This window comes from Erpetoichthys calabaricus, chromosome 3 (genome assembly GCF_900747795.2).
Source record: "Erpetoichthys calabaricus chromosome 3, fErpCal1.3, whole genome shotgun sequence".
In the NCBI taxonomy this organism is placed as follows: domain Eukaryota; kingdom Metazoa; phylum Chordata; class Cladistia; order Polypteriformes; family Polypteridae; genus Erpetoichthys; species Erpetoichthys calabaricus.
The window spans coordinates 282,182,028-282,208,215 of NC_041396.2; the positions used below are offsets into that span (position 1 = coordinate 282,182,028).

Consider the following 26,188-nt stretch of genomic DNA (forward strand, 5'->3'; position numbering starts at 1 on the left):
GGGAGACTAATCAGAGTTAGGGAAGGAAGAATGCAAGCAAGTACTGCAAAATCATTAAATAAAACCTGCTCCAGAATGCAGGTTAAATGACTGAGGTGTGCTTGCTCAGCCAAAACTCAAACTTAAACCCCATTGAACATCTGTGGAGAGACCTGAAGATGGCAGTTTGTAAGAGAATCATCCAAAAAGATTGGGGTAAACAGCCCAAGTCCAGGTGTGCAAAGCTTGTAGAGTCTTACCCAAAAAGATCTGAAGCTGCTACAGGTGCTTCTACAAAGTACTAAATAAAGGGGTTGAAAATTTATATGAATGAGAGATTTCAGTGGATTTTGACAATCTGCAAATCTTTCTGAAAACGTTTTTTTTCACTTTGTTATTATGGGTTATTGGGAGTAGATTAATGAGCAAAAATTATAAATGTACCCATTTACAAAAAAATCAGAAAGTGAAGGGCTCTGAATATTTTTCGAATTTACTGTATAGCAATGAAAAATACCAGCAAGCGAATGCAGAGTTTCAATAACAGATTGGTTTCTAATTTAGGAATCGCACAAGAGTGAAAACGTGCAGCCACTGTCGCCCTCTAGTATGTGACTAGAAGACTCGGGACACTAAAGTTTTAAGATTTGCTTGTCTTCACTTGCGGATCTTTCACCTAAACAAATACTGGGGGAAAAGCGAGCACGCTCTTGTAATGTACTAGCATTTCCTTTTTATTTTATTGATTACTTGTACTTCCGCTTTTACCTTACCTCCAACAGAATCGGTTTCGTGTTTCTTGGCGATCCTATTTTGGCTTGATCGCGTTCCAAAAATGACGAGAAATTAGAAGTAAAAAAACAGCAAAGGCCAGCAGACCACGCGCGAGGATGACGTCATTTCCGTTAGCGCTTTCCCACGCCCTCTCCTCCCTGTCTTTTTCCAAAGGGAAGGTGTACACGGCACGTAGCGGAGGATGGGATTAAGTAGGTGTTGCACTGGAACGTGCCGAGTAAACTTCGAGTCAATCCGGTAAAAACAGAAATCTGTATTAGAATAAATCATCGCAAGGAGATTTCTGGGAGAGGAACAAGGGAGAACGAACAGAGAAAAGCCAATGAAATAAAAAGGTAAGCGCTAGCGGTAATTGAGGTGCACGTAGGGATACCTCCACCTGTCGGAGGCCACTTGTTGTGAAGAGCGTGAAAAAGAATGAAACATTTAAAGGATGCAGTGCTTTTATAACTTTCGTATTTTGACGCTTGGTGGTGTGCGTTAGACCTGTCAGTAAAGTTTCGAGTAATTTTATGTTTTTACACTGAGAAAAACGCGTGTTTGGATTTAGAACGTGAACGTCTCCATACGCAGGCTACGCCGTTTCTGTTACGCTGACTTTTTTCACGGATTCAGTGTGGTAGAAAATAATATATCTATGTGATGAACGAATGATTACATACTAAAAAACACTTCTTACGAAAAGTAACGGACCTTAAGGCCCGCATGCTGCAGTATCTGCTATGTACTTGCACACGCTCGGATTCCCAGTTTCTGCGTGAAAACTGCGCATGCGCTAGGATGACCACGCTGTCCAAAGTCTGGAAAATTGACTTTTAGCCTCCATAATCGGGTCAGTGGTTTAGCAGATAGGAATACACAAAAATAAGATTGTCCTTGTTTATTTTTATTGTATTGTTTTAAGTTTTTCTTTACACACCATTTTGTGTTTTGGGACATTTTAAAAAGTATAATTGGTAGAAAACATTTTTAGTGTGATGAGCTTTGTGCAAGAAATCTTGGTTAGTCTGAGGAAAATGACAGGCTTGTTGAGGTTTTTTTTTTGAAAGTATGAGGATGCTGTCTAGTCGACTACCTGTTCTAAAGCTTTACACAGGTTAATCCTAAAAGATAACTGGGATTTTCACTACGTTATTTGAGTTCCAACAGTGACAGTTTATCTATTCAATTAGTTTTCAGCTGTTTTTTTTCTTCCTCATTTTTCTTGACTAAAGGTCATGTCATAGTTGTTGTTAATGATTATGATTAGTATCGGGGTGGTATTTACATTGAAGTCTTGTTCAAAATTTTTGAAGGAAGCATCCACCCCACAAATGAGCCTCTATCCCAAATTCTAAACTAACTTGTGCCAGAAAACTGGGTGTTATTGTATTTATCATGTAAAGCTGTCCCCACTAGACTTTCAGTTCCATTTATCTTGTCTTCCTTCAGTGATTTTTCTCTCAGTGTGTGCTTGCTGGAGAGATGGGTGCAAGTTTTAGATAGTGTCGCATCAGGAATGCTGAGTTGCATAAAAGACAGGCAAGGGAGGTCTGAGTAAGCTGAACTATTATTTTGGAACTTACAATCTTTATTCAATCAAAGTACTCCAATTCAAATGCTCAGCAAAGCAGACAACTCCCTAGTTGTCTCAGTTACAGCGACTTCAATTATTGAATTTAGAAGAACTTGCAGGTGTCTTCTTTGAGAGGAGTTGACTGTAGACAGAGGTGCAGCAGGAGCTTGGATGGGGTCACAGGCCATCTTCACAGGAGAGCAAGTGAATGAAGTGACTTTAAAGATTGCTTGGTACTTGTGTACTAAATGGACGGACGGCATGACAAAGGAAAACAGAAGTGTTTTGACAAATTAATAACATTTATTGGGATAAAAAAGTGTAGAAATTTACAGAAATTGGAATACAGTACACCCCCAAAATTTGCGGGGGTTATGTTCCTAGAGCACCGGCGAATTGTGAAAAACCGCAACTTTTGGATGTGGTTAAAAAATGCCTTTTAAATGCCTATTTTTATAGTATGCCCCCAAAGCACTTTAATTTCGTTGCAAACTCAGCTTAATACATTACCTAAAGAATTAGCATAATATATTACCTAAAAACAGAATGTAAAGTTAAACCTGTATACTGTACAGTACTGTACTGTTATGTCTCCCGCGGTTCTAGAATGTAAAATTCCGATGGTACCACTCTACGTACTGTAATTCATGCAAGCGTGTTTTCTTTGGTATGTGCTGTCATTTTCTTTGTTATAAATAAAAATACATAATAATTTAATTTAATCACAATACAGTAAAATGTATGGGTACTCGCCAATGATGAATGATATTGTTGATGAAGTAGCTGTGCAGTACAGTGCAGAGGATTTAAAACTCTTTGGTGGCGCCTCATCTTCAGGCGCTTCAGAAGGAGTCGTATCTTTGGACGGTCTTCTTCTGGTGGGGTTTCGTGCTGGCTTTTCTTTATAGGTTTCAGGAACATTCTGATGGGAAGTTGCTACATTGTCTCCTGTAGCGAACTACAATTTCTGTGCTTTCTCACAGATGATGTTACCGTCCAAGAGGATGTTCTTCTTCTTGCAGTCGGTGATCCACAATGCCAAGGCAGATTCCATCCTGACGATATTTTTATTCCTTACGGTCGTTACCTTTTTGGCATTATCACAGAAACTTACAGATACGGTACTCCAGATCGCTGCTTCGTTCTTCTTTATGTAGCATGCAGTGCTTTCATTAATGCCATAGTGGCGTGCTACTGCAGCATACCTTTTTAGTTCCTTGAGCAATTCCAGTAGTTCAACCTTCTCCTGGAGTGTTTTAAACTTCTTATGGCACTTAGGCTCAGTGCAAGAAGCCTTAGAAGGTGCAGGGCGTTTTGCCAACATCTTGTGCGCTTAAGAATAACAAAATGAATACAATAATAAAAAGGAAAGCATGAGGATACTCAGCTGGAGACGCGTCGCAGGGCAGCAGTCAATCAGCAGCAAGGGGAAATGAATAACGCTCTCAGATTGGCTACTTTCGCCATCCCAAACCGCATTTCCCTCAGCGGTTGCGTCCTGTTCTCTCTACAGCACAGTATTGCCATGAAAAAAGCCGTAAAAAAATTGAGGAATATATTTGCGCTTTCTGCTAACAATTAATAGTTAGGTTCTAAGGAAAAATCTGCGAACGACTGAGTCCGCGAACCCTGAACTGCAACTTCGCGGGGGTCTACTGTATTATAGAAATACGCACAATTGTTTTGACGAATTCATAACATATTTATTGGGATAAAAAAAAATATATAGAAATTTTTCCCCCTACCCATTCTAGTGTTGGGCTCAGTGGGGGAGGTTTCACTGCCGTCCGTTTAGTACACAAATACCGATTGCTTTTATGGAGTGCTTTATGCAGTATGGCATTCGCCAAACAAGCAACTGCCACCCAGAGCCTGTGCTTCTTTTGCATTAGAATGCTGGATAAAAGAGGGTTTTCCTTAAGGCTGAAAATGTGCCAGAGGACAACGTGCAGTGCGAATGGTCACAATAGCTGTAATTTACTAGCCGTCCCCTGCAGTTCCGCCTGCATAGTGGTGAAACAGGACAAGCTTTAAAAATCAATAAACAAACGGGTATTGCTAGCTAAGTAGAGGCAAGGAACACTCCAAAACGCAGAGGTTAGAACGACTTGGACGGGGGCTGGCGTGTGAGTGAGAAGGACCCTGCCCAGCTCCCCACTCCTGGTGTCACGCTTCCCCCTCCTCTTGGCCCATAGCCTCTGTCTCGGATCAGCACGAATATATTGCTCCTGCAAGCGAACTGTGATTCTTAGCACGATGAGAGAAGACACAAAATCAACCGAAATGTTCAAGCCAATTATAGAAAAAAACCCGATCTAAATCTGTTAAGTAGTTCTCTCACTCGCTAGCGTAGCAGAGTTAAGGTGAGGCTGGCACTTGAATGTGGAGGGCCCCGACCCCCAACAAATACCCAGTTGCTTCTCTCAAGTCGCAAAATCAACCGGAATGTTCAAGTAAATTATAGAAATAAAAACCTGATCTAAACCCGTTAAGTAGTTCTCTCATTTGCAGTCTAAGCGGAGGTAAGGTACACGCCCTGAGGCTGGCGCTTGAATAAGGAGGGCCCCGCCCCCAAAACCTCGGCCCCCTGCGTCTCTCTTAATTGCGGAAATAAATCGGAACCGCAAGCGAACTATGAGAGAAGTCACAAAATCAACCGGAATATTCAAGCAAATTATAGAAAAAAACAGATCTAAATCCGTTAAGTACTTCTCTCGTGAATAGCGGATTGAAATACAGACAGATGTTGGATTTTATATATATATATATATATAGATAGATAGTTACATGTCAACTTCCTAAACAGTCGACAGATGGCACTTCAGTAAATGTTCCTAGCGCCAACTGGATGATAACATACATACGAGACTGCAAGATTGTTACCATCTGCTTTATATATAAAATTTGTCCCCAGGAGGAAATTAAAACTTCACAGAAGCTCAACAGAGAGAAAACATAACTTTTATCATAAACAAACAACACACCCCAAAACACACATCTGCCGTCAATATCAAGCTTTTATATGGTGAAGATGGTCTAAGCTTTGCAGGTCTACCTTTGAATTCAGCAGGTCTGCCATGTTGTGTTTAGAAGTTTGCTCCATCCAAAGTTCCCTTACTTGAAGTCCCCAAAATTCAGAATAACTTATCATTTTATGGTAGCATTTTAGAAGAAGTTAACAACTAGAATCCTGCAAATGTTTGTATGAGGGCTTTGCATTTTCATGTTACTTGAAGCTTTAATATAGCTAAAGTCGCCATTAAAAACCCTTTCTGATCGTTAAAACTAAGCCTAACATGGGCAACACCATGCAGAAGACAGGAAGTGACTCTTATATTGGAATGCCAGCCCGTCACTGAGAACACCCCCAATGGGGCTGATTCAGAAGTCACAGTGTACCTATCTGGCATGATTTTGGGATGTTGCGGGATGTCCCACATGGACATTGGGTGGACATGCACATTTCACACAGACAATACTAGGGCTGGAACTCAAACCAAAGATTACAAGGTATGAGGGAGGAGTACTAATCATTGTGCCACTGCCATCTCCTTAACAAAATCTTAATTCTAGAGAAAAATGTGCTGATATTTTCTTCTGTTTATATAATTATTACCATGCCCAAAAGACACAGATCCATTTGAAATGAAATTCCAGTTATTTAACAAGTACATGCAAAATTCTGTGTTGTACTGATGAAGAACTTTGATTAGTAAAAAAATTACTTTTAATAATGTAAACAAATATTGTGATATAGTGAACTTTTTTTGTCAAGAAGCAACTTAATACAAATGGGGAAAAGTACAGTTTATAAACCAGCTAAAATTATCTGCTTTGGGGTAACTATGTGATCAAATAAAGGACTTTGATCAGTAAAGTAGCCTACTTAGGTAGATTGCTGCCCTTGTAACTTACGCATTTGTGTGTGGAGACCAGTGGCCAACATCCATTGCGTCAAGATGTGACTCAGCTTTTGCTGTCCTTAGCACTTTGGTCCTGTACCACACCTGAGGTAAACTGTATTACCTAAAACACAGTAGACAGCATTGTTTTAGTTCCATTTAAATTCTGTGTAATCAAGTCGCTGTATTCACTTCGCTCTTACTCTTGGCAGGAGTAATTGTTGGCACATTCATGCACATTCCCACATTTGCTCCCAAAGAGTCCATGGCGGATTACCAGTTAACTGAACACACACACTCCTCTGTGATGTGGATGGATAGTTAGAGCACCCAGAGAAAATCCTGTGCAGACATGGGTAAAGTGTACAAAGTCCGCACACACATGCAGTGTCCAGGGCTGGCATTTGTACTTGCCACTGTGCCAAATAGGACACGTCAAATCAGATTACAGTATCCTTTGTTATTTAAAATGGAAGGGTGCCATAAAAAGCTCTTTCACATACAAGCTTAGCAGCCTTATATACAGGTGCTGGTCATAAAATTAGAATATCATGACAAAGTTGATTTATTTCAGTAATTCCATTCAAAAAGTGAAACTTGTATATTAGATTCATTCATTACACACAAACTGATGTATTTCAAATGTTTATTTCTTTTAATGTTGATGATTATAACTGACAACTAATGAAAGTCCCAAATTCAGTATCTCGGAAAATTAGAATATCAATTAAGACCAATGCAAAAAAAGGATTTTTAGAAATGTTGGCCAACTGAAAGGTATGAACATGAAAAGTATGAGCATGTACAGCACTCAATATTTAGTTGGGTCTCCTTTGGCCTGGATTACTGCAGCAATGCGGCGTGGCATGGAGTCGATCAGTCTGTGGCACTGCTCAGGTGTTATGAGAGTCCATGTTGCTCTGATAGTGGCCTTCAGCTCTTCTGAATTGTTGGGTCTGGCGTATTGCATCTTCCTCTTCACAATACCTCATAGATTTTCTATGGGGTTAAGGTCAGGCGAGTTTGCTGGCCAATCAAGAACAGGGATACCATGGTCCTTAAACCAGGTACTGGTAGCTTTGGCACTGTGTGCAGGTGCCAGGTCCTGTTGGAAAATGAACTCTGCATCTCCATAAAGTTCGTCAGCAGCAGGAAGCATGAAGTGCTCTAAAACTTCCTGGTAGATGGCTGCGTTGACCTTGGACCTCAGAAAACACAATGGACCAACACCAGCAGATGACATGGCACCCCAAACCATCACTGACTGTGGAAACTTTACACTGGACCTCACGCAACGTGGATTCTGTGCCTCTCCTCTCTTCCTCCAGACTCTGGGACCTTGATTTCCAAAGGAAATGCAAAATTTACTTTCATCAGAGAACAAAACTTTGGACCACTCAGCAGCAGTCCAGTCCTTTTTGTCTTTAGCCCAGGCGAGATGCTTCTGATGCTGTCTCTTGTTCAAGATTGGCTTGACACAAGGAATGCGACAGCTGAAACCCATGTTTTGCATACGTCTGTGCGTGGTGGTTCTTGAAGCACTGACTCCAGCTGCAGTCCACTTTTTGTGAATCTCCCCCACATTTTTGAATGGGTTTTGTTTCACAATCCTCTCCAGGGTGCGGTTATCCCTATTGCTTTTACACTTTTTTCTACCACATCTTGTCCTTCCCTTCACCTCTCTATTAATGTGCTTGGACACAGAGCTCTGTGAACAGCCAGCCTCTTTAGCAATGACCTTTTGTGTCTTGCCCTTCCTTGTGCAAGGTGTCAATGGTCGTCTTTTGGAGAACTGTCAAGTCAGCAGTCTTCACCATGATTGTGTAGCCTACAGAACTAGACTGAGAGACCATTTAAAGGCTTTTGCAGGTGTTTTGAGTTAATTAGCTGATTAGAGTGTGGCACCAGGTGTCTTCAATATTGAACCTTTTCACAATATTCTAATTTTCCCAGATACTGAATTTGGGACTTTCATTAGTTGTCAGTTATAATCATCAAAATTAAAAGAAATAAACATTTGATTAAACATCAGTCTGTGTGTAATGAATGAATCTAATATATAAGTTTCACTTTTTGAATGGAATTACTGAAATCAACTTTGTCATGATATTCTAATTTTATGACCGGCACCTGTATACTAGTGAAAAAATATAGCCATGTGGAAGAAAAACACGTTAAAATACACAGACTATATACAAACACTTTTATGCAAAGATTTGGGCACCCTTAATCGCTTTGCCTGTTTCACTGAATCTTTCACTGGAAAAGTCATACACAGTATGTGAATTTGTGAATTTCCCCTTGGGTGTGAATTTCCCCTTGGGATTAATAAAGTATCCATCCATCCATCCAGAGAGAGAGACTATATTTTCTGAGTTACCGGATTGAAAAATAAATACCGACGGAATCTTGGAGCAGGCAGTATGGCCAAAATTACAAATCATTGTCTAATGAAGCATTCTGACAGTTTTGTTACCAACTGGTTTAATGTACCTGTATATACTTTTCTTAATGGTGTGCAACAACAACAACAACATTTATTTATATAGCACATTTTCATACAAAAAGTAGCTCAAAGTGCTTTACATAATGAAGAAAAGAAGAATAAAAGACAAATAAGAAATTAAAATAAGACAACCTTAGTTAACATAAAAAGGAGTAAGGTCCGATGGCCAGGGTGGACAGAAAAAACAAAAAAAAAAAACTCCAGAAGGCTGGAGAAAAAAATAAAATCTGTAGGGGTTCCAGGCCACGAGACCGCCCAGTCCCCTTTGGGCATTCTACCTAACATAAATGAAATAGTCCTCTTTGTAGTTAGGGTTCTCACGGAGTCACTTTATGCTGATGGTTATACAGACTTCTGGCTTTTAATCCATCCATCATTGTTGGAACATCATGGTGCTTTGGGTAGATGGTGGTGGCACAAGCCACCACCAATAGGACACCGGAAAAGGAAACAGAAGAGAGAGTAGGGGTTAGTACAAATTTTGAATGAATAGTTATTATAATGAATTGGATATACAGAGTGTCAGGATTAAATTACAGTGAAGTTATGAGAAGGCCATGTTAAAGTAATGTGTTTTCAGTAGTTTTTTAAAGTGCTCCACTGTATTAGCCTGGCGAATTCCTACTGGCAGGCTATTCCAGATTTTAGGTGCATAACAGCAGAAGGCCGCCTCACCACTTCTTTTAAGTTTTGCTCTTGGAATTCTAAGGAGACACTCAGTTGAGGATCTGAGGTTGCGATTTGGAATATAAGGTGTCAGACATTCCGATATATAAGACGGGGCGAGATTATTTAAAGCTTTATAAACCATAAGCAGAATTTTAAAGTCAATTCTGAATGACACAGGTAACCAGTGTAGTGACATCAAAACTGGAGAAATGTGTTCGGATTTTCTTTTCCTGGTAAGGACTTGTGTGCCTCTTATCTGTCAAAATACTGATTGACACTTTTCTACTCAGATAGATTTGACAGCAGTATTTCTCTCTTGTGTGAGCAGATAAAAGTAAAGTTTTTTTGGTTGCTTGCTTGTTCATGCTGCAGCTCCTGTACCATGTCCTCCAAGCAAACAAAGCATAAAACACAGCTTCTCTTTGTCTTACCTTCATATATGCATTGATCAGTTTGAACCTCAATAAGTCTCATCATACCAAAGAGTTCAATTGTTGACTCGTCAGACCAGAGAATCTGTCTCCTTGTGCTCTCAGGGTCTTTTAAACTGCTGTATGCCTTCTACTCAAGAGTGGCTTATATCTATCTGCTCTCACACAGCATTCTGGGTAATACAATTAATGGGGTACGCTCATGTATAGTTAACATACAAGGCCATACACAAAGGCATTGCCTTCATGACATTTATACACTGACAGAAAATCAGATTTCCCAGTTCCTTTTACATGTACATTTAATTGTGTGTGAAAGTTTTCCATCAATTTTTAGCTTACTAGAATGTTTTTCTTTTATGATATCCATTCTGTAAGAATTTCATCTGGTATACTAGATTAACCATTATATGACACACACCTGTGGTTTTAATTTTTTTTTAAGATATTGCCTTGATACATGATTGATTGATTATTAAAGGAATACTTAACCCAAAAATATTTATCTGTTCCTTACTCTTCATAGTTTGTAGTGATGGCCTGAAAGAAATTTTTAATCTTGCATTTTTACAGAGGATGCAGATAACAAATATCCTCATATAATGAGCATTAGTGGGGACCAGTGGTGGCAAGACCCTAAATATCAGCAAAAAGTATGAAAATGTGCACAAGAAAGTTGTTTGTGTTGTATAGTCCACATGTCAGGTATCCAGTATGCTTACAACATTCAAACCACATGTGTTTTATACTAAAACTAGGGGGCTCCGCCCCCTGCTCGCTTCGCTCGCCAACCCCTGGCGTTGGGACATGACAAAGAGTGCGATGTATGAATTAGATATAGAATAGTGTGCAGCTTTGGATGATGCGCATATAAATAACAAATAGAGTGTTTGGCATATATTAATGTTTTATTGGAATATTTCTTTGTATGTAACATTAGTAGTAAAGATGGTGTCTTGTCCTTGAATGAGTCTTCCTTGGCATGGATCATTTATAATTTTAACTCTAACGTCAGATGAACGTCGAACACGTGAGAAGGCAACATTGCGTTGGAATGTAGGTGTGTTGTTTTTATCAGGACGTAAATGTAGAACAATATCTCTGTGAAATGGAGGCTCACCATCTTTACTTTGAAAGACAATTGCCACTTCATTAAAGACGGGCAGATTGTATCGTCTTGGATCTTGTTCTTTGTCCTTTATCAAGACCAAAGCAATTGTAGTTGCCGCTATACCTTCTGCATTTGCTTTTGTATTTGCCTCCTTTTCAACTTCATGTAGCATTTTTATAGACTTAGCTAATGGGTGATTGTTTATGACATGAGTGACGTTTCTCATTATAAGCTCTGTGCATTGTTTGTTTTCAGGAAGGTTCATGCGTTGATAGATTGCCTCATCTGGATCTAGGATGTAGATTTGTGCATATTTGCGTTGTTGATTTGTTTCAGGGTGCACTGTTCCAATGCGATGCAATATTTGTCCACATATGCGAAAGCAGTATGGGCCATTGCCTTTTGGTGGCCTGATATGTACTCTTTCTTCAATAGTGGATTCCTTATTGAAGGCATTTTCAGCCATTTGGCGTAAGCGTTTAACAGGTGTGTGGCGTTGATGTCCGCGACGGGCATGTTTTGCTTTTTGCGTTTGATTGACTTTTTGTTGCATGTCCATTATTTGTGACGCGCAATTTTTTTCTTTTTTTTTATTCGCCTCCGCTTTGCGCAAAGTCCGTTTCAGTCTACGCCGTGCATTGTTTGTATCGAGCCTTGTCCGTTTTTGTATGTCGGTCATTTGAGCTTGGTGCTTTTCGCGTCTTGCTTTTTTTTTTTTCTGTCAGTTCATTTGCGTGTTGTTCACGTCTCCGTTCATTTATTCTGTCTCTTCGCTCCCTTTTTTGTATGTCTGATACGCGAGCTCTTTCGGTTTGAAATCGTGCTTCTTTCGATGCAGCACTTTGACACGCGCGCTGAATGAGTCTACGTGCATTGTGTCGGTCCATTTGGGCACGTTCCCGTTATCCTTTCCGAATCGTTTTGTACCCGTGACTGTGTATTCATCACTTGTTTCTTTCTCAGCATGCGAAATATGGATAAGTAATAAGGAGGATCGCACTCACTGTTAATATGTATCTTTTTCTGCAGTTGAACGGTTAATAGTGCTTTATTGAAAGGACATCCACCTATGCTGACACCTATGCCGACACCTATGCTGCCTAGTGTGAAGGTGTCGACGTTCACTTTAGAATATGTGGCTTTGGGTGTCACTTCTTATGGATGTGTGGGAGGGATTGTTGTTGCGCGAGCGTCTTCTTTCTTTTTGTGTTCCTGTGTCTTGTTTGAATCCACCTCTTTGTGTGTGTCCCGTCCCTTGCTTGTAGGGTCTGTGGGGTGGTTTTGTGTTCTTTTTTTTTGTCTTCCATGGGCTTGTTGAATCCCCCTCTTGGTGTGTGTCCCGTTCCGTCCCGTGCCTGTAGGGGGGGGGGGGGGGGGGTGTGTGTGTGGTCGTGCCTTGCTGTTGTGCGCTCGTATGTTCTTTTTTTTTGGTGTGTCTAGTTTCGTGTGCAATGTGTTTTGTGCTTTCCCCGCGTCTGACTACTTTTTTATGTGCCTTTTCCTTTTTTCGGTGCGTGCTCACTCCTTGTTTCTGTGGTCTTGTCCGCCTCTCGCGGCCCCTCATCCGCCTTTGTCGCCCTCTTTTGTCCGCCTTTCTCCGACTCTCGCGGACTCTTTTTGTGCCTGCGCCTCTCGCGGACCCTCATCCGCCTCTCTCGCCCTCTTTTGTCCGCCTTTCTCGGCTCCTCAGCCGACTCTCGCAGACTCTTTTTGCGCCTGCGCAGTACGTCTTTTTGCAGCTACGGCCCATGGCCGGATGTGCCTGCGTCCATCATCCGGTTTAGCATTCTCGGTTAGTAATATGGATATTATGAAGTAAATGAGTAGTGCACAAAAGTAAAGAGCATTAAAGTGAATTTGATCTTTTGAATTGGAAACTCGCCTCATGCTCTTATTTATTAGTTGAGCCCTGTATGCATAAAAAAAAAAACTTTCTCCATGAATACATGGCAATATTATCTCGGCCATTACTAAAAACAACATGGGGTTTGCGATGGTTGAAATACACTGTATATACGGCCTGTCTGGATTTAGTATTTTGTAATAATCAGGATAGTATTGAGGGTGTAGAAGTGATTGAACCACTAGGGTCAAGTGACCATAATGTAATACAATTCTCAGTATTTTGTAAGAGTACAGATGCAAAGACTAAAATTAAGTTGAACTTTGGTAGGGCTAATTTTGAGCAGTTGCAACAATGTCTAAGTAGGATACACTGGGATAAGCTTTTAAGTGTGGAGACAGTCGAGGAGCAGTGGAACAGGTTTAAAAATCTTTTACATGTAATGCAGGACAGATACATACCTAAATTTGGAATTAATAGGAAACGAAAAAAAACTCCATGGTGGATTAATAAAGATTTAAAAAGAAGTTGCAAAGGAAAAAATGGCTTTATAAGGCATATAAGACTAATTACTGCAAAGTGAATTGTAGAGCATATGAGAAGATGAGGGCAACCATTAAGAAGGATATCAGGGAAGCTAAAAGATAGTTGGAGAGGAATATAGCAGATAAAGCGAAAGAGATTCTAAGATATTCTTTCAGCATTTTAGTAGTAAAAGAACAGTCAACGAGGCGGTCAAGTGCTTCAGAAATAGTAAAGGGGAATTAAAAGATACAGACAGTGAAAAACCGGACGCCCTAAACTTACATTTTTCTGAGATGTTTACAAGTGAGCAAGGGATAACCTCCCAGAGGTAACAGGGACTACTAAGGAGGTACTGAGGTATTTGGAAATTGTAGAGGGAAAAGTGCTGCTCAGATTAAATAAGCTGAAATCAAACAAATCACTAGGACCAGATAATATTTACCCTCGAGTCCTTAAGTAGGCTAGCAAGTACATAGAGAAACCCTTGACACATTTTTAGGAAGTCACTGTGCACTGGAGAGATTCCGAAGGACTGGAAAATGGCAACTATCATCCCATTATATAAAAAGGGTGACAGGGCAGATCCAAGAAACTATAGGCAACTAAGCTTAACATGCATCACAGGTAAATTAATGGAAGGAATTATTAAGGATAAGATTGAGCAACACCTGGCAAGGACAGGAGTTATTCTGAACAGTCAGCATGGGTTCAGAAGAGGGAGGTTGTGTTTTACTAACATGCTGGAATTCTATGCGGAGGCAACAAAAGGATATGATCAAAGTGGAGCATATGATATTATTTATCTGGACTTTCAGAAAGCATTTGATAAGGTGCCACATGAGAGGTTGGACATCAAATTAAAAGAAGTGGGAGTTTAGGGTGATGTTTTTAGATGGGTGCAGAATTGGCTCAGACACAGGAAGCAGAGGGTGATTGTGCGAGGAACCTTATTACAATTGGCCAATTTTAAGAGTGGTGTTCCACAGGGATAATTAATCTTTTAATTTCTGGTACATGCTTCCTCAGTTGGTTTGCCCAGTTGATTTCATACAAGGGACGCTATTGGCAGATGGCTGAGAAGCTACCCAACTTACTTTTCTCTCTCTCTTGCGCTGATTTTCTCTGATCCTGACGTAGGGGGATTGAGCAGGGGGGCTGTTTGCACACCTAGACGATACGGACACTCGTCTAAAAATGCTGAAAGATTATCTTCACGTTGCTACCTTCTGTGCAGCTGCTTCCTGAAGCGACATGCTGCACGGTGCTTCGCATACTTAAAAGCTCGAAGGGCATGTATTGATTTTTGATTGAAAAACAAACTCTGTCTCTCTCTCTCTCTCTCTCTCTCTTTCTCTGCTCCTGACGGAGGGGGTGTGAGCTGCCGCCTTCAACAGCTTTGTGCCACGGTACTTCGCATACTTAAAAGCAAAACAGCCCTATTGATTTGTTTGCTTTTCTCTATCTCTCTGACATGCTCTGCTCCTGACGCGCACTCCTTTGAAGAGGAAGATATGTTTGCATTCTTTTAATTGTGAGACGGAACTGTCATCTCTGTCTTGTCATGGAGCACAGTTTAAACTTTTGAAAAAGAGACAAATGTTTGTTTGCAGTGTTTGAATAACGTTCCTGTCTCTCTACAACCTCCTGTGTTTCTGCGCAAATCTGTGACCCAAGCATGACAATATAAAAATAACCATATAAACATATGGTTTCTACTTCGCAGATTTTCTTATTTCGCGGGTGGCTCTGGAACGCAACCCCCGCGATGGAGGAGGGATTACTGTAATTTGGAATCCATTTTATCATTACAGAAGGACTTGGATAGCATACAGGCTTGGGCAGATTTGTGGCAGATGAAATTTAATGTCAGTAAATGTAAAGTATTACACATAGGAAGTAAAAATGTTAGGTTTGAATACGCAATGGGCGGTCAGAAAATCGAGATTACACCTTATGAGAAGGACATAGGAGTCATAATGGACTCTAAACTGTTGACTTCCTGACAGTGTTCATGAGCCATTAAGAAGGCTAACAGAATGTTAGGTTATATAACATGATGTGTGGAGTACAAGTGCAAGGAGGTTCTGCTCAACCTTTATAAGGCACTAGTGAAGCCTCATCTTGAGTCCTGTGTGCAGTTTTGGTCTCCAGGCTACAAAAAGGACATAGCAGCACTAGAAAAGTTCCAGAGAAGAGCGATTAGGCTGATTCCAGGGCTACAGCGGTTGAATTATGAGGAAACATTAAAAGAGCTGAGCCTTTACAGTTTAAGCAAAAGAAGATTAAGAGGTGACATGATTGAAGTGTTTAAAATTATGAAGGGAATTAGTACAGTGGATCGAGACTGTTATTTTAAAATGAGTTCATCAAGAACACGGGGACACAGTTGGTAACTTGTTAAGGGTAAATTTCGCACAAACATTAGGAAGTTTTTCTTTACACAAAGAACGATAGACACTTGGAATAAGCTACCAAATAGTGTGGTAGACAGTAAGACATTGGGGACTTTCAAGACTTTTCAAGACTTGATGTTTTTTTGGAAGAAATAAGTGGTTAGGACTGGCGAGCTTTGTTGGGCTGAATGGCCTGTTCTCGTCTAGAGTGTTCTAATGTTCTAGTGTTCTACTGTATGTCTGCTTTTCACAAGAGAACTACTTAATGGATTTAGATCGTGTTTTTTTCTATAATTTGCTTGAACATTACGATTGACTTTGCGAGTTTTGTCATCGCACAAAGTATCAATAGTTCACAAGTAGGAGCGATTTATTCTCGCTAATCCAAGACAGCGGCTGCGGGCCGAGGGGAGGGGGAAGAGTGACGTCAGGAGTGAGGAGCCAGGCAGGGCACTCCTCACTCACACGTCAGCTTCCGTTTGAGTTGGTTTACCACTGGTCACGTTTTGGAGCGTAACTTGCCTCCACTTAGCTAGTGAATCTTGTTTGTTTATCATCATTAAGTAATTGAAGTTAATAGAACATTTAAGTCAAGGCAGGGTCTAGAAGACCAACAAAAATTTCTGAGCTGCTTGGTGATTGATGGTACATTCAAAGAGCAACCCACTGTAAAGAACCTGCAGAGACACCAGAGTGGTGGGCACAATACAGCACTAATTACACAAACATTGTGTTCATAAAAGAATTTTTAAGAGGAAGACCATTTTACAACCTCACTTTAAAAGTCAGTGTTTCAAGAATGTAAAACATTTTTTGGATTAGAAAGTCTTTGGATAAACATACTATGGACTGAACAGAAATAGACGTTTTTGGCCATGTTGCCAAAATATACACTTGGATGATCAGGGGGATGGGAGGGAATTTAAGACAAACACCTTGCCCTCTCTTAAGTATGGAAGAGTACCCACTGTGCTTTTGGATTTTCTGGCAGCCTTTAGCCCAGGGAATAATAATGGAAGAAGCAATGAACTTGACTAAATATCAGCAAATCTTAATTTTTCAGATTAAAAAGATTAAAATTGTATAAAACCAATATAAAACTGCACATCTTTTCTAAACATTTCAGTTGTGGCCTTATTTACATAATCTCAATGCAGTCTTAGAAAGCTGCAGTCACAGTTTGTGCCGTTACCTTAATTTACGTAGTGTGACACTACCAGAGACTTCTTTCTAGTGCTGTACTGTTCACTGCAACACAATCAAACTGCTTTGGTTTTACCATAATCCATCACAAGGTGTATAGGTGGGCTTTGCTTTCTGTTGGAATTAACAATCAATGAGTGCTCAACTCACCCTAAACATTGGTTCCTGCAATGAAAGTTGGAAAGCAAGTGTTTTGGTCTGTACAGAAGAAAGAATTGTCTAATTTTGGAGCCAGATCCAAATGTGTTTTTTTTTTTTTTTTTCTTCTTTTTTGCAGCTTATTTTGATTGTCTACCAGAATGAGGCTACTACTTTCAGAGTTCAACACAAAATTTGGAAACATGATGTAAAGTTCTGAGGAAATGTGTAATATTGCTTCATTCTATTTACCATGAAAGTTGGATGTCAGAGCTGGGAAAGACATCACATCCTAGTTGACCGCTTTCAGGGTAAAAATTCGAAAAAAAACAATATGGACACCTTTAAGAAAACCTTGTTGTGCTGCTGGAATACAGACACCTATTGAACTACACAGTATTTTGCCCATCCAAACATTTTAGCAACCTGTTCAGAGATAAAAGTTAGATAGTACTGTGTGTATGACTGATTTAATGAGACACAACAAACAGGAGTGCTACTAAATAGTATACTGTACTACTACAGCTTTCACTTCTGCCAATGCACGGTGCAGTCATCTTGGATTTTGTGGTTGGGGTTGGTGAGTCTCTCCCAACTTTCCAAGTAGGAAATCCAACTTGGGGGCATTCAAGTTAAATCTACCTGGGAAGTTCAAATGGAATGCAGTATCTAGTCAGAAAATTTGACACCCTCAGAAGCATTGTGATTTAGTAACTGCAGCCATTAAATGAAATGCAGTCTAAATGGAAGTTTCCTACAATGTGACACAAGCCTAAGTCATTTAGTGCTGGCTGACCTTATTAGTAACGACATTCAGTGTTGTTATTTTTACTTTTTGCTTATTCAGTCTGTTAAATTTAGCAGTTAAATGATTATTGTGCATTAAACTTTATAGAGATTTCATGTTCGTTCCCTGCAGCGTCACCACAATCAATTCCCCAAAGTTTTGCATTTTAGTACTGCTAAATTAGGACTTTTCAGCAGAATACCATAACTGTCTGACATTTCTCTGTCATGAATAACAATACTTCCACTCCATGATAAACTTTATGCTATGCAGTATTCTGAGAAGAAAAAAGAAAATTCTCAGTAACAGTTGATCCAAACAGTTGCCACAATAATTAAATAAGCAATATGCACAGCCATAACAGCAGTTCTAATGGGACAAAATTAGTAATGCATTGATGATTCTGCTTTTTCGTGGAAAGTTCTGTTTGGTTTCACCAGTTTTCTGAGTATAAAGTAGTGCTGGGCGGTATACTGGTTCATACCGAAAACTGTTTTTTATTTTTCTTATGATATGGTTTTTTCTTATACCGCAACACCGATTTAAATTGCCTAAACAACGTTCGGAACGTGGTGCAGCGGGAAACTGTTCAGGTGGGGACCTTTTTCACTGCTACACCACTAAACACAGATTTGTTGCACTAGGGCTCTTTTTCACTGCTACACCACCAAATAGTGGGCGGTAGCATAGGTATGCCGCGTGGTGAAAATGGACAGAGAGCCGAAAAAAGCAGTCACATCTGTCGCCTGGAGATGCTTTAGTTTTAAAAGGTCAGATGTGTAAATACTGTTTCTATACTACTGGATAATACTGCAAGCCAAGTTGTACTTGTTTTATTTGTTTTCAATACAGTGTAATGTACCTGGGTACTGTGTAATAGTGTGACAACATTTTGACTTTATTCTCGACATTTCCACTTTAATCTTGACGCTTATGACAAGAATATATTCTTTTGACTTTATTCTCTTAATTTGTCATTAAAGTAGAACATCGTAAACTAAACTTCATCATAAAATGAATATTTAATTTACTAGATTTTGTCAAACCCCGTCATAAGTTATATAGCACATTAAATGCTTTGTGTTAAGTGATTCGTTCAGAGATGGGCGCAACTCTGAATGGATGGCATAATTAACACTAGCATTACCAGAGCCTACGAAAAAACTCGTATATCCGGCCCACCTTAAATCGCTTCTTAAATCCGTTCACACCTCTCCGCCAGCATCCTTTGTCCTCTAAATGTGCTGATAAAAGACAAGCTGCCAGCAGCTGGCTATTCCATCCCCCCACCGACTTAGAACGTGAGCGAACTTTTCCCAGCTCACGACTTGATTGTTTACCTGGGAGTGAAGTGCAGTTTTATAGTGGAAATGATAGATCGTTATTTGGAAGACACGCATGAAATGCGTGTTCCGTTTCTAAAGTAATCTGTGTAAACACATTGTTAAAACAGAAACTTTTTCATATTTTAGTAATAAATGTTACAAAATGTAGTAGGCATAAACTATAGAATATATAAAGCCCGAATTCCAAAGATCAAATAAACACTTTCACAAAAGCTTCAAGAGTGATTCAACAGCTTCTGTGGCGTAGCGCGCTAAGATTTGCCTCTTAGCGCAGAGCAGCTTTTCCTTGCCTCACAGACCTGAGTTCGATTCCCCGCTGGGGATGAAGTGTTGCTTTTTTTTTCTTTTCTTTTAAACCTCAAACGGACATAAAATTTATACATTGGTATGCACTGTCAGTTACTGAGATCGTTATATTTTCATGTGGGATGCTCCTTTTAAAATATTTTTTTAACAATTGAGACTGCAATTAACAGGAACAACTGTCCTTATAACTTATTTTTAAGATCCATAACACACAGACAGACAGAGCACTGCGTAATAGAGAGACAGACAGGCAGAGAAGTCACTAGATATATAAATAAAAAGGGAAGCCACGTGTACTGAAAGAAAAAAAGAACAACATGTGCGTTGTCCCTGCTGTACTGAATAAGCGCAGGCGCTCTAACATCACCCCTCCCCCCATCTTACTTAGAGAGTCAGATGTCTCAATTGTTAAAAAAATATTTTAAAAGGAGCATCCCACATGAAAATCTCAGTAACTGACAGTGCATACCAATGTATAAATTTTATGTCCGTTTGAGGTTTAAAAGAAAAGAAAAAAAAAGCAACACTTCATCCCCAGCGGGGAATTGAACTCAGGTCTGTGAGGCAAGGAAAAGCTGCTCTGCGCTAAAAGGCAAATCTTAGCGCGCTACGCCACAGAAGCTGTTGACTCACTCTTGAAGCTTTTGTGAAAGTGTTTATTTGATCTTTGGAATTCGGGCTTTATATATTCTATAGTTTATGCCTACTACATTTTGTAACATTTATTACTAAAATATGAAAAAGCTTCTGTTTTAACAATGTGTTTACACAGATTACTTTAGAAACGGAACACGCATTTCATGCGTGTCTTCCAAATAACGATCTATCATTTTCACTGTAAAACTGCACTTCACTCCCAGGTTAAACATTTATAACGAAGATATTTTTAAAGTTCTGAACACTCCGTGGGCTAAGTTTATAACTAGTTTTAATTTCACAAAGACGTTTATCATGTGGTGATTGGTTATGTGGTGAAAGAAAAATGAAGGATAGGAACTGGGGTTTTGGTAGCCTACGTCAGATAGAGACAGCATGCATGCAATAAAGAGAGCCCGCTCAGAAGAACATGCATTGAATTCTGTGTTCGTGTCTCCGACCAGCAGATCACAAACCCAACATTTACACAATATTTAAGTTAAATCTATGCGATAGCTATTCATACATCCAGTTTTTTGGAGCCTTGTCACACCTGCTATAAAGTTCTCTACACTGAACATACACCTGGGGACCCCTTACTGTGAGGGAGCAGCACTACCGTGCATGTGTAATACCTGCTTTAATGCATTTCATCATGAAAATGATATCAAGTATTTATCTTAGCATTCTAAATTTTCAGAAAGCAGGAATATCATGAAGTGAATGGATTCTGTATGGTGATCGCTTAAGAAGCGTAGTGATTAACCATTGGGTCGGGGAACGTAACACAACGCATTTAATGTGCTGCATTAATTTATGACGGGGTAAATCAAGTAATTGATTAAACATTGATTTTAGGAAGAAGTTTAGTTTACGACATTCTACTTTAATTATGAAGTAAACTATGAGAATAAAGTGGAAATGTCAACTTTAATCTCGACATAAACGGCAAGAATAAAGTGGAAATGTTGACTTTGTTCTCGACATATAGTTTGTTTTTTTCTTCCCAGTATAGCTTAGCTTGAAGCAAGGTCCATATTAATGCAGTTTGCCTAAATGATGGTTCAGCTGGTAAAGATGTCATCACCAAGTTGCACTTGTTGTATTTTATTTTAATTTGGTGAATACTGCGTAATGCACCTGGGCTTGAAGTCTTGAAGTAATAGTGCAACTATCAGTAATAATACTATTATTTATTTTATTGTTATTATTTATTATTTTAAATATTATGCAGTTTAATGATGATAAAGTTGTTTAAAAAGTCACTTTAACGTGTCAGTGGACAGAGATTGTTAACATTAACAGAAAGTGTAGTTGGTTTACAAAAAATATTTACTATTTATTCCTTTTCTAAGACATATTCGGTGCAATACAATTTTTGACAAGCACTTCTGGATATTTTACTAAGTCTAAATGCCTCTTTGTATGGTTGAAAATATGTTGTCAAAATTATAGTTTGTTTTTGCAAAATTTTTTCAATAAAAAGGTTCTATATTTTGACTGCATCTGTCATGCAATGTGATACCTTCTCCATTAGTGCCACCCCCTTGAAAACTATCACTTTATGGGGCAATGCAAAACTGTATTAATACTTGTGTGCACATTAAAATGTTTTTTTTTGTACAATGTACAATACTCTTGACAGTGGAATAGGTTATTCTTAGCCAGTAATTGCAGTGGAAAATGTGGTTAACATCCACTCATGTATGGGGAAAAAAAATACCGTCGAATACCGTGAAACCGGGATAATTTAGAAAAATACCGTGATATACAATTTTGGTCATACCGCCCACCCCTAGTAGAAAGACTAAACTATCATTCTCCCTGCTGGTGTATTGGATTCAAAAGTATATTTGTGCGTGTTATGCAAGGGTGGGAAAGTATTGTCACATTATTTGAATATTTTTTTTATTTGTATGACTTATTTTATTTCACTAATAATTTTATTTTGAAATATTAAGTTTTGTTTTGATTTTCATTGCAATGTATTTAGATCTTTTCTGTCAAACCTGTTCATTCTGCTAATATGCTTATTATCTAATGTACTTCCAGTTTATAAGCACATTGTATTTTCAAATATGTAAAATATTATGTTGAAGCCATTATAAATATGATGAGTTAAAGAACACTGAAGCCATCATTCTCGAACAGCTGCTTATGAAGTAAACATCAAATAAGGAGACAGAAGAGTAAAAATTGAGAGCAAATTAACAAATTAAAAAAATGTAAATATACATAAATATAAAAAAAACATGTAGCTTTTGGAATTGGGAAAAAGATACTGTTGGTAATAGTCAGTGATAAAACTCATTGCCAAGTGTTTCTGTTATTCATGAGTAACCTGGTTAAATATTACATCATTAGGGCAATCTGGATGAGAACAGGCACATTCAGCCCAACAAAGCTCGCCAGTCCTATCCATTTAATTCTTCTAAAAAAGAAATCAAGTTGAGTTTTGAAAGTCCCTAAAGTCTTACTGTCTACCACACTACTTGGTAGCTTATTCCAAGTGTAAAGAAGAACTTTGTAATGTTTGTGCGAAATTTACCCTTAACAAGTTTCCAACTGTTCTCCGTTGTTCTTGTTGAACTCATTTTAAAATAACAGTCTCGATCCACTGGACTAATTCCCTTCATAATTTTAAACATTTCAGTCATGTCACCTCTTAACCTTCTTTTGCTTAAACTGAAAAGCCTCAGCCCTTTTACTCTTTCTTCATAATTCTTTGGACTTTTTCCAGCACTGCTATGTCCTTTTTGTATCATGGAGACCAAAACTGCCTCCAGATGAGGCCTCACCAGTGGGTTATAAAGCTTGAGCAGAACCTTCTTGGACATGTTCTCCACGCAGCAAGGCACTATATAACCAGACATTCTCTTAGCCTTCTTAATGGCTTCTGATCACTGTCTGGAAGGTGATAGCGTAGAGCCCACTATGACTCCTAAATTCTTCTCATAAGGTGTAATCTCGATTTTCAGACTTCCTATTGTATATTCAATCCTAACATTTTTACTTCCTGTGTCTAATACTTTACATTTACTGACATTAAATTTCATGTGCCACAAATCTGCTCAAACCTTTAAATCTGCCCAACCACTGACCCCTGCGGCACACCACTCTTACCATCGGCCATAAGGTTCCTCACACCATCACCCTCTACTTTCTGTGTCTGATCCAATTCTGCACCCATCTACGAACAGCACAGTGAACTCCCACTTCTTTAGTTTGATGCCCAACCTCTCATGAGGCACCTTATCAAATGCTTTCTGTAAGGCAAGATAAATAATATCATAAGCTTGTGAGGATGCGGGTTCGCTGCATGCTCCTGTCTGCTGTCCGGGAGCCCTTAAACCCAACACCGTCGGTAATGCCTCCGATGAGCTAGGCAGTGAAGCAACAACAATGGAGCAAGGGGATGGTGTATAAAAGTGCCAAGTGCTTTTATTTAAACAATAATCAAAAACAATGTTCACAAAGTACAGTGCCTTCCAAAACAGTCTTCCTTAAATAAAGAATTCATAAAAACAGATGTGAAAAGTGAAGGTTAAAACAATAGAAAAAAATCTTTAAAACAACAAGGTTAAAATACTGTAGGAAGCAGTCTTTTAAAAACCACAACAAGAAGCCCGGTGACTTTTTACCTGGCGGCTCCCCTGCTTCCCCTGTCTGGACCTCTCAATAGGGGAGTCGCCCTACTTGCAGCTGACCTTCACTCTGCCTGCTTCGGCTGTTCAGTTTGCCTTTCCGATCTCTGGCTCCAGTAGGCTTCTCCTGACAGCGACTTGGGTTCCTCAACAACCAGGGCGCCCACGCTGAGGAATACACTCCCCAAGTCCCGACTCCCACTGCCTTCTGCGGCCTTACGCGGAGAGTCATCCACCTTCCGGTCATTCCTGCTCCATGATCAGTCAGCGGGGGTGACCACTACTACTATTCCCCGGGTGTCGGCCCAACACCCAGGCTCCCTGTCCAGCTGCAACGCGAGCCTGCACTCGCTCTCCCGCACAGACTTTCTCCTCCTGCTGCTGCTTCCTGTCTTCTCCTGCAACCACCGTTCTTTTCTTTTTCCCTTCTACCTCCTTAGCTGACCCGCGCTTCTATATATCAAGAGGGCATGGCAGCTGTGGCAAATCAGCAGTCCCAGGAACAATCACGGATGTGGATGGTCTCTCACCTGTGCAGTTAGGTGAGAAACGCCCACATCGTGAATCGCCCTGAGAACTACTTCAGCCGCACAACCACCATGCCCCCTCACCAAGCCGTGAGCGCGGTGATTATTTTAAAACTGGCCTTAGAACGGGAGCTGTGGACCCGATATACCACAAAGCTCCACTTTGATCATATCCTTTTTTTGCTTCCTCACAGAATTCTAGCATGTTAGTAAAACACGACCTCCCTCTTCTGACCCTATGCTGAATGTTCAGTAAAACTCCTGCACTTGCCATGTGCTCCTCAATCTTATCCTTCATAATTCCTTCCATTAATTTTCCTGTGATGCACATTAAGCTTACTGGCCTATAGTTGCTTGGATCTGCCTGGTCACGCTTTTTATATAACGGGATGATATGTGCCATTTTCCAGTCCTTCAGAATGTCTCCAGTGCACACAATATGTCAAGGGTTTCTCTATGTGCTTACTAGCCTCCTTAAGAGCTCAAGGGTAAATATGATCTGGTCCTAGTAATTTGTGTCATTTCAGCCTATTTCATCTGAGTTGCACTTCTCCCTCTACAATTTCTAAATCCCTCAGTACCTTCTTAGTAGCCCCGTTTACCACTGGGATGTTATCCACCTCCTCACTTGTGAAGACCTCAGAAAAATTAAAGTTTAGGGCATCCGCTATTTCACTGTCTGTATCTTTTAATTCCTCTGTACTATTCCTGATGCATTTCACTTCCTCCTTGACTATTCTTTAACTACTAAAATACTGAAAGAATCTGTGAGGGTCATCTTTCACCTTATCTGCTATATTCCTCTCCAGCTGTCTTTTAGCCTCCCTGATATCCTTCTTAATGGTTTCCCTCATGCCATCAAATGTCCTACAATTCACTTTGGAGTTATTAGTCTTGTATGCCTTATTTGTCTGTTTTTTTTCCTTTGCAACATCTTTTTTTTAACTCTTTATTAACCCACTGCAAAGTTTGTTTTTTTTATTTCCTATTAATTCCAAATTTAGGTATGTACCTATCCTGAATTACATGTACAACTTTTTTTTAACCTGTTCCACTGCTCCTCGACTGTCTCCACACTTAAAAGCTTATCCCAGTCTATCCTCTTTAGACTTTGCCACATCACCTCAAAATTTACCCAACCAAACTTAACAATTTTAGTCTTTGCATCCGCACTGAGAATTGTATTACTGTATATTATGGTGACTTGACCCTAGTGGTTCAGTCACCTCTGCACCCTCAGTTCTATCCTGAATATTACAAAAAACTAAATCCAGACAGGCTTTACCCTGTACTTTAAAATATTGTGTTTAAAAACAGTAAAAAAAACAGTAACAAAACAGTAACTGATTATGATATTATGTCACTTCATTGCCAATGAAGAATAATATTACTGACATTTTGGTATATGGTGAAGATTTATGAAGTTATTTCTAAAAAGTGTAGAGTCATTTCTGCTTTTCATCTTTCAACTCTGTGACTATTTGCCAGATCTTGAGTTTGCACAGCCATGACATGGGATCACCTGAAAACAACAGCAACGATGTATTTCTTATTTAAACCAAAATCAAGCAATGTAGGCCCTGTATTTTGACAGTCTCCCCAGTCTTGACTCCCTAAGAAGATAATAACTCCCCCCCAAAAAGCCTTGTAGAGGAGAAAAATGGAAGAATAAGAAAACAAAACACATCAGACTAATGGTGATATTTCTCTCCCACTCACACTTGAAGATAATTCAGCAGCACTCTAAATGTCACTTCCTTTTCTTCTGGCAGCTCAAACTTCTTACCTGACATTGTAGAATCCAAGCTGTCAACAATATACAAACTTTTTATTTTTTATGACGGCAGTGGCTGCTTTTGATAACACACTATAAGGAGAAAAGAGGCTTGCGG

At 39.5% G+C, this 26,188-nt stretch overlaps 1 protein-coding gene across 1 annotated transcript in view; it reads left to right on the plus strand.

The window, feature by feature from the left end:
- Positions 1 to 893: 893 nt before the first annotated feature.
- The window catches only part of tmem102 (transmembrane protein 102), a 65,899-nt gene continuing 40,604 nt past the window's right edge, over positions 894 to 26,188 (plus strand). Inside the window, exon 1 of the mRNA XM_028798444.2 lies at positions 894 to 1,109. The gene's annotated coding sequence lies outside the window, so the exon portion shown is untranslated. The remainder of the gene's footprint in view (positions 1,110 to 26,188) is intronic.